This window comes from Lethenteron reissneri, chromosome 26 (assembly GCF_015708825.2).
Source record: "Lethenteron reissneri isolate LAM-NWPU_2019-01 chromosome 26, ASM1570882v1, whole genome shotgun sequence".
NCBI lineage: Eukaryota > Metazoa > Chordata > Hyperoartia > Petromyzontiformes > Petromyzontidae > Lethenteron > Lethenteron reissneri.
Genome location: NC_083804.1, coordinates 12004719 through 12015090, shown reverse-complemented (window position 1 = coordinate 12015090; position 10372 = coordinate 12004719).

Here is a 10372-nt window from a genome sequence, read left to right as displayed (position 1 = left end):
GCCGCTGGAAGATTGGTAGACAATAGAATTAGGGGTAACAGCCCGTTCTACCAGTTGCACCTGTGGGCAAAGCACGGAACCATCTGGGGGATCCAGAGGGGTGCGGGGCCGAGGGCGGAGCCTGGCCTCGCTGGGCAGGATAAAAGGCGAGCTCCGACTCACAGTCGGGGTGGATGTGATCTGGAGTGGAACTCGTTGTGCCGCCGTCGTTGTGATTGTCACCCTCTTCAAGCTGTGGGTCTGGCAGCATTTTGGCTGTCCCGACCCGGTGTGTGGTTATCCCCTAAGGCTGTGAAGGCCGGAATCAAAGAGAGAGTACCTCCTACTAGTGTCTGTGAATTGGCACACTACACATGGATAAGGGATGATCCTGTGTATTGACTCCAAAGTTTCATTATTTAGTATATCCCACTTACATTAACAGAGCTTGTTAATGTATCCAACACTCCACAAGATGTGTTTCGCGATAAATAATTGTCTTTGTTCGAATAGCAATAAAAACGTGTGGTTTCATTGTGTTACAGATAGTCTTGCACAAAAGTGGATGATCATTTCTGGTGTTGTATCAGATTTTTTTTCGTGTTCTTATTGGAGTAAGTTTAATGTAGTCGGTAAGTTGAGATTCATGCGGTAATTATAAGTCCTATTAAAGGAAGGACATGCATTTAATTGAAATCAACAAACCTACTAAGTTTAGTTAGTGTTGTGTATTACAAGAGAATGCATTGATTTATTTTCTACGTCAGTATGATCAATACGGTTTTCTTGAACGATTGCTATTAATGTCCTTGTAGAATAATGCTTTCATCTCAAACGGATTCGATTGTCCGATATAGATCCTTGTGTGCGCGCACACAAACCTGTGCACATGCTGGTTACCTCGAAGCCAGTACTGTCACGTCGTTGGCTGGCGATGGCTCCTCCATGCCTGAGTGTCCAGGCCTAAACACTGTGGAGGTCTGTTCCTCGTGTGGAGTGACTGGCTTAATCCCAGGCACTAATAGTTAATTAGGGCTGTGGGGCAGCCGTCTCTAACCCCATCACCACCTGTGCCTCGGCACCCCTGGGAGTTACATTGTCTTAGGATCTTCTATAGCAACCTGACGAGGCCAACACAGCTCTGGATGCGATGGAGCACCTTCCGTATCGCACAAAGATACCAAACCCAAACATAGGCTAGATACACTGTTGGGGCACTTGCTGTTAGAAAGCACTTTTTTAGTCCGAAAAGACGCACAAGGTTGCTGAGCGGTGGAGCGAACAGCTCGCATTAGGACGATTGCAAGTTCAAATCCTGGGATTTACTCAGTTCCGTCATCCTTTGGGGATCGATAAAATAGGTACCAAGGGGAATTATATATCCTGTGTATTAACATGTCCTGGTTATTGGAATGTGGAGTTTCACCACTTGCTCAGGGCTGCAAGCAGGAGCTAAACATCGCTTCAACGATCATTATAGCAGGAAATCACCTTAGCTATTTATTTTACGCACAAGGAGGTGGTGTAGCGCCATGACTGTCCACCTTTGTCTTCCCGATGCTGATGTTTACACACTGCATCAAGGTGCTCATTTAGCCTACGTAGATTTTTCGATAAATATCCTGTTGTTGAACACCCATTAAATCTGGCACAGCACACACGTTGATGGTGGGGTCGGCACGGCACATGGTCACATTGTGGACATCTACACACTGCTGTGCATCGGCTTAGGCCACCAGTTACGGAAGCTCAGGTCACCAGTTGCCATTGATGTACATGGCCAAAATTTGAACCCAGGTTGCTGGGATTGTAGAACACACATACTCAAGTACACATGATGTAACACACACAGTGCACATCCACAGTTTGTTTACCTAATGCAGTATTTATATTTGCTTTGGTCCAAAGTCTATGCTCCCTTCCTTGACTTAATAACTTGCTTTACAGTTGAATGAATTGCATAAACGGAGGACTTTGCCTGTGCGCATTACTTATTCTGTCTGAAACGTGTTTTTTTTGTCCCCCACATCTGCTGCCCTTGAATAGATTCATCGCGCACAGAGTATGCAATTGGAAAAACGTATTGTATTGTTCCATTGCTTGGTATCTGCTCAAAATATAGGGCTGCCATCTTCAAGCAATTCAACAACCTTGGCCTTTGTTTGGCCACAGACGCATTGTGAGCCACTGCCTCTGTCTCACAAATACGTACTGGTGTTTCACAGCGTGAAGGTGCTGATGTCAACTTGCTGCATGAAGTCAATTTAGCAAAGCTCAACTTCCGCAAACCACATGTTTGTTGTAAACAAAAAAATACCCCACATTAATACGTTTGGCTGACACTTTAAGTCTCGTGCATTTGGTCGGGAAATTAACCGCGCAGACAATTTTAGGTGTGAAAATGTCTTCCGCATGTAAAATTCAAGATATTTTGAACACAATAACTAATAATTGCTCGTCCACTTTGTCAATCCACTTCTGGTTGAAGACCTTCCCACGCTGTGCAAGTCGTTTGGGGTTATTTAACTATTTAACTATACTTCATCATGCTTGTCAGCGCAGGTTGTTGAAGGCGGGCATCAGAAAATGGAGCATAGCATAGGGCAACAATAGCATTTGCTGCACTTTCTGACAAGGTAGCCACACCGGTTGAATGTGTAGTGACATCGGGGATGTCACTGTATGGTGCCGGCCCGGGAGGATATAAGGTGGGTCCTTGAGAGGGATCGGGGTTCTTCACCCGACAGCTGGAAGCTCTACATCTACAAGCTGGAAGCTCGACATCTACAAGCTGGAAGCTTTACGTCCTGCGAGGCATCAACACGTGGTCGGGGACCCGAGTGAGAGTCTGACCATTCGTAGCGATAACTCCTACGTATAGTGTAGTTAGCTGGGTGGTCACCACCCTAGGCTGTATCTGGTGAAGGGGCATTTACCCCTTTGTGTTAACGTGTTGATGTTACAATAAATGTGTTGCCTCTAAAGAGAAACGTCTGCGACTCAGTTTGACTCATGACAAATGCATAGTGGTGATGACCCATCCAAGCAATAACCAAGCTCAACTCTGCTTCACTTCTGACAAGTGATGAGGCCGGCCACATTGCGGATGATTTTGCCCATAGGAAATGTAACACAGAAGCAGTGTATATGTCACAGTCATTTACTGTGATGCATTATGCTACACAGATACTCCTCAAATACTTACGTGATGACTGTGTGGTACTGTAATTGGAGCATGCCGATGTTAAATGGGTTAAAATAGTGACAGGATATCGGCATGAAGTAAAAATTGTGAGGCAGGGGCCATAAAGAACAGGGCATGTCAAAAACGCAACACATTTTTGTACAAATTTTCTAATATACTGTATTTCGTAATATCAGCAATATCCTTGTGATTCTCAGCTTCTCCCCTTCAAATGCAAACAGAGATCACTTGAAATTTGCCTACGCTTACAGAAACGCAAAAAAGGTAAAACATGAAATCAATATTCCCTTGCTGTTCGCGTATGATTGGATATTTTTAATTCAACGTGTCATGTACCAAGTTTAGCTGTACAGCGACGCTCAGTGTGTAGCAATGAGCACGTGGAATTGGCAAGACGCAGCTGCCTCCTCTTGCCGAGTTTACCGTGTCAGATTAAACTTGCTGATGCCAAAACTTTATCTCGTTGGCCCAGCCTAATGAAAGGCAGCCAGTGACATTATGCTGTACGCATGTGCTTGTGCACAGTAGCCCAAACGTGAAAGCAAACGCTGCATACAGACCTACGTATGAAATGTGTGTTGAGTCGAAAATAAAAAAGTGCCACTCACTAGAATTGCTTGGTTGTTCGTGGTGCATATTGTTTTAGTATTTTCATGTGCGAATCAGTCAAACGTTTGGTACAAAACTATAAGATGATCAAGTCTGTTTTGCCCACAGTTGCACAGAAGCAGGGATTAATGTTGTAAGTTGCCGACCCGCCCATACTGGACATCTGTGTGAAAAATATATTCATAGCTCATCGGTTTTCTCCAGTCTAAATTCAGATTATTCGTATGATTCTGAATGTCAGCCTGGCTCTGTGCGAGTAGGTGACTATTTCCACACCTGGCATGATGAGGCCTTCATCCAGCAGCTGATTGACAAAAGCGCTGTATATTTTCAGTACTTGATTCAGATGGAGTCTATAAACTGTGCATGCTGTCAGTAAGTTTCCTAAATCTACCCCCCCGCCTCTGTCCACCAAGCAGCATAAATGTATGTATGTTGACCGTCTTTCCCACCGTAAGTAGTAAACCGTGCTAATCAGAGGTGCTGGGGAAGGACATAAAACTAAAAACAAGAAGCAGTTATCAAGAAATTAAAGAAATGGGAACACCACAGTCACTGGCAGGTCACGTGTGTGGTGAGGTAAAGTGTGGGTACTCCAACCTCTTCCAAGACAACTGGCCAGCGTGGAAGAGTAGGCCAAATGCCCATTAAGAGGGGCATAATTTCGTGGAGGATCTTATGCCAGTAGTGGTATAAGCAAGCAATTATATATTAAACTAAACTATGTTTTTTTATTTTACTAGGTAAGGCCCACTGAGCTATATAGCTCTTTTTCAGCAGCGACCTGGCCACAAACGATAGCTCAACGAAGTGGCTTATTGTGTGAAATTGTATCGCAGCCAAATATCTGAACCTTTACCCTTTGATGCTGATAATATTCACCGACGAAAATGGGCAACGACCATGCTATTGTACTATGGGCCAGTGCTAAATTAGTTGCCCGTTTTAGCAGACAGGATTCCTACCCTCACAGCGTTGAACAGGGGGGTTGTGTTGTCACTCTGGCAGGGTGAGGCGATATGGTCTGGCCCGCTTGCTCGGCAAACACGCGAACGTAAAGCGCATTCCGTCAGTGGCGACCTTGCGGAGTGACGCGCGCGCACACACACACACTGAGGAAACGCGTGTACGCTCAGATTTTGTTTCCTATATAACCACTGCACAAACTCGTACCACTCCAAATCAAAGAATGTGGATGCACACCTATATATAGATGTTGTGGCTGAACAGGTGTTTGGCGTTTAGTTGGCTATCTGGGTGGTCTGCGCGGTCTGCTGGAAATTGCACGCACCTGGTAGGAAAGATTACCCATTAATCCGACACACAGCACTCAGCTTTTCCAGGAGTTCGCATCACCCCATGACATTTCTCTGTAGTCAGAGAAAATTAGCACAACTTGAATTGTGCCACGTGGTGGAAGGCATGAGTGGTCGATTCATCCAGGTGGGGGGGGGGGGGCTGGGATTCATGGTCTTGATTCAATTCAATCAACGATTCTATTGTAAGGACTTCCAGTGGCTGGAAGGGTGACACGGAACCCGTGAGATCCAACATGTGCGAATGAAATTAAACATGATTATTTCACAAAATTGAAATATCATCAGCTTTAAAAATGAGTAATAATCGATAAATAGATGCATTGCTAATTTCTGATATACTGGCAGCTGTATTTGGATAGTCGTGCACAGTACTTCATTAATTGCATATTTGCCAGTACATAATATAACATGCAATTAAATATCATCAACGAAGATTTAACAATGATAATACATTCTATATATTCAATAAAGCAGTCTGTTCAGTGCACCCCAAAACAAGTCCTTAGAAAAGTAAAAAATACGTATACAATTCGATAAGTTGCCAGTTTGCCAAGCAACACACAGAAATGTTTAAATAGATGATGGCCTTTGTGCATTATGCAAAAACCATCAGTATCTCCTGAAGAAGTGAATTGTTTTCCTCTTGCCTTAGTCATCTAGCCTTAGACTGAATGTGACCAAATAACATGATGGGTTTTTCTCAGCTTTCACGGAATTGATTATTAGCACTATATAGCAACATTGCTGGACTAACCTCGCGCAGCAAAGCTTTTCTGTTCTATTAAATATTAATGGATAATGGCTTCTAATTTTCATTTGCGAACTTAAACTGTCCAGCTCACTCTGTGCTATAACTGTGCAGTTTGTGGGAATAATCACACATTTCAGGTTCAATTAGCTGACCTCCAACTTAGCTGATATGCTGTACACACTGCTTGCTATCAGTAATAATACACACGATATTACCTATCAATCGACAAAGAAAACAGCATAATACTGCAATTTAGTCTGATGAAATTTGGTTTCTATTACGTTTACAATTTAAAGTTTGAGCCGTTCTGATTCCCTGACTAGATGCAAGCCGAGGATCAGTACAAATGTCACTTTCTACTGAGTTTATCCATGAATGAGAATCAAACTGACAATGCCAAGGTTCACTGCTCCACAACACCCGCGCACCTCCCGTTCTCATTAACTGATGCTTATATACATACACAATGTAATAGTGTCTCTGAAACAAGATTGTATCTGTTTTGTTTTAGAATGAGCCACCAATTAAACTGTTTACATAAACATGTTTGTGACATAAGGTCTTACGTTATGAATACTAGAGAAAGAATAATAGGCACTATCAATGTCTCACATGTGTTATTGTTATATTGCACATAACACTAACACAGCCTAGACTCTAGAAGCATACTACCGTTGATTAGCACCAACATATATTTTTTTCTGAAGGCAGCACGACTTAGATTACAGTACAGCAGCATGCTTGTTTAAAATTCTTCAAGACCATGTCAAGCAATGGGTAGTTTTTGCAGCTTTGGTGAAACCCTACGTTGTGAAAACACATATCCTTTAAAAGAGCGTCAATTGTAACTGGCCCAGACACACAGATGTGACATCAACATTCCATCCACAATGTCTGCTCAAGACCGAGTCTGACCATTGTTGCGTAGAAGCAGGGGTTACTTTCTGCCGGGTCTGTCCAGGTTGGCAACCCAAAATATATTCCGCACTTGGCACACCACGTCTAGTATACCTATGGCTGTGGCTATAACTAGCCACGTGCCACCTCCTGGTCTACCAGTAACCCAGGACATGTTTTGGTGACAAATTAATCCTTGGCTAGAATGAAGTGAGAGATGAGGGACAAAATGAACTACATGGTGGACACCGATGGGAGGTAAAACGAAGCAAAGGAAGACAGCGGAAGAGATGGCAGTGAGATTAAATCAAAGAGTTCGGACATCATCATTCACAAAAACAATAAGGAAAGGGGGAAATGAAAGAAAAATGAGGGAGGCTTTTACCGCAAGCAGTGTGAACGGGCAGGCTGACCATAAAACACAGAAGGAACTGGAAGCCATGAAGGAGGCACGCGATGGCATTCCCGTGGTGTTGACACACGTAGACCGGTGTCCATCATTTGTAAGCCATTAATGCAAAAGACGGTGAGTAAGCCATGTGCTGAGCAGCCGCCCGCATACATATGTAGTGAGTCCAACTGAGTCGCAGACGTTGTTCTTTAGAGGCAACACATTTATTCATAACATCAACACATAACACAAAGCTATAACTGCCCCTTCACCAGATACAGCCTAGGGTGGCTGCCACCCAGCTAACTACCCTATACGGAGAAGTTACAGCGACGAAGGGTCTGGACCGTCGCTCGGGTCCCGACCACGTGTTGATGCCTGTAGTTCTTCCAGCTTGTAGGATGTAGAGCTTCAGCTTGTAAATGTAGAGCTTCAGCTTGTAGAATGCAGCGACCCCGGTCCCTCTCAGGGACCCACTTTTTAAAAAATATTATTTATTACTGACTTTGTTCACTACGGAGGGATGGTGGACTGTCAATCACAGTGCAGGATTTGTATTGCTCTGCCACAGTATCTCGTTACAATATAATAATTTCCATCTTTTGTCATTCCACTGCTGGATGAAGGCCTCTCCATGCTGCGTCAGTCATGGGGGTTATTTTTTTCACCATACATGACCTACACTAGGTAATTTGAGAGTCGTTGACAGTGAAGGTGCCCAGGACCAGTGTAGACATCACTCAGCCACTCAACTGTGTCTAGTGGCTCCAGCCCCATAGCGTCAGAGGTGGCTGAAGAGGGCTAAACCGCTCTAAACAAAAACTACTGTACATTGTTGAAACTTTAAAGCAGCGGTTCTTAACCCCGTGCGGTGTGACCCCATTGGGGCTTCGTGGCACGAAAGCTTTTGAGGGGTGGGGGCGGGGGGCGGGGGGCGCAGGCTGTGGCATGGGTATCGTGCAGGAGATATTTTGAGGAACGTCGTCACCACACCGTGGTGACAAAGCGCACTTATAAGCAACACGAGACGCGATGTATGCATTGCAAGTACCTCGTTCACTGGAGACATGTACAGGTTCTTCTTCTGTATTTGTATAGTTGTGTTTTTGGGATTGAAGAGCTGGGTGAGAGGGGGGGGCAGTGATTTGACTGGAGAGTCACCGTACCAGAGAGTTTGAGAGCCACTGGATTTATGTTTGTTTTACATTGCCTGCTCCCCCCCTCGCCAATCCTGAGTTTTTGTTCGACCCCCCTTTAAACAAGGTCACGCTCGAGGGTTGTGTGACACCCACACTACCGTGAGAGTCTGGTGTCGAGTAAAATGGTTGCTGTGCAAATGGCACACAACAAACCCCGCAATACTGTACCACCGTTTCAGCACATTGGCGACATTCAAGGCGGCGTTCAAGGTTTAATGGCAAACGGAACATTCTTGTGTGCAGAGTCAAGGAACGGCAGTATAGTTGGTCAACACGGGTGTTGAAAAAAAGGACACACACCTTAGCACGCAAGCTTGTCACCACCAAGTCTTGCCAAACCACCTTCATATTCATGGCAACTAACGTGTAAAGAACATAGCATAACACCCCTAAACTTCAACACACACAAGCATTGCTAAGGGAGGTGATACACTTGCAAGTTTTGATTGGCTTTTTTATTACCATTTTTTACATGATGTTAATATCATGAACATGGTCATAAAGAGCATTTGTTATCATGTACAAAGTCACAATGCTGGTCACCAAACCGCACTGACCAGCATTATGAAGTAGGGTAACATTATTCACGTGACTTGTGTGGTGTGGGGAAGGCTTCATCCAGCAGTGGAATGAAAAAAAGGTCTGTATTAACACAAGATCAATCGAACCAGTTGTGTATTGGGAGCCATGGTTTCATACATTTATTGGCTTGGGGGGGGGGGGGGCAAAATACAGCCCCATAATTATTGTCCCCATACTTAATTATAGCATCATAATACATTTTTTAAAATTCCGAACACATTTTGTACGCATAAAAATAAATGCGATTTTCGTTGCTCGTGTATTTAAGGCACTGAATAATTAATTTCACTGCGCATTAAATTGAACCCAATTAGACAAACGGGCCACTTTGATTTTTTTTGCACGCATGTGAGATTTGGTCAATAGTATTGATTGGATAAAATATGTTCTCATTAGGAGGCCTACACATTAATTAACTAAACTGTACAGTAAATATTAAATACTTGGACATTAAATACTCACATCATTTATATGGATACACAATAATGCTTTATTTGAGCAAATTATAAAATTATCTTTATATTTCTGTGCATTTCAGATTTTAGGTAAAGTATGCTGGAACTGTACTGTATGTAAGCACTATTCCGAATCCACTGCGAGATAAAAAAAAAACTTGCCAATAAAATCCCGATTTCATAATGACAGTACTCTACTATCTGATCACTCTTTGTATGACGCTTTCAAAGTTACGAAGCATTTATACACTTCACAACATTCTCAAAGGCGAGTTAGTATCACATGAAATGAATGTATGTTTCCGGCCAGGAGACTCAACAGCAGTGCCTTGGAAGTTTACAAGTCCTGGTTGGGAGTTGACTCAGCTCAACATTCATTTCGAGGGTTGATAAAAATGAGTAATACTTTATGAAGTTAACATTGGTTGTCCTGTGGATAAACTCACTCCTGCCATATTAACGTGGAATTTCCACCACTGACGCAGGGCTGTAAACTGAATGAGTACCGTTTTAATGTTAATTTGAGCAAGAAATCACTATGACGAATGTGTGTTTATACACCGCCTGAACTTGAAGCTTTAGAAATTGTGGAAATGTAAAATGGTCTTTTAAATATTTTTTATCGCAAGCTATTTGAGTTACAAGTTAGGTGTGTGCGCTTTCATCTGTTTGACACTATGCTTTTCACTCCCTCACAATGAGGTATCTCCCGTTTCATCCCGACGTTTTGACAGACAGGATATGCATTGAAAAAGAAGTAAGGGGTGGGGGAAGGGAATCGTTGATGCTTGAATGAATTTGAAACAAACGCCTTTTAAAAATATATTTTTTTATTTTTTTCTGAAAGCCACGGTCAGGTTAGGTTACTACACCAAAGCACATCTCTCTCTTGCGCGGCCGCATGGTACATTTGAACAAACACCAAGCTGCTCTGGTATAGAGCCATGGTCACTTGCCAGGTAAGTTTAAATATTTGTTTTCCTCG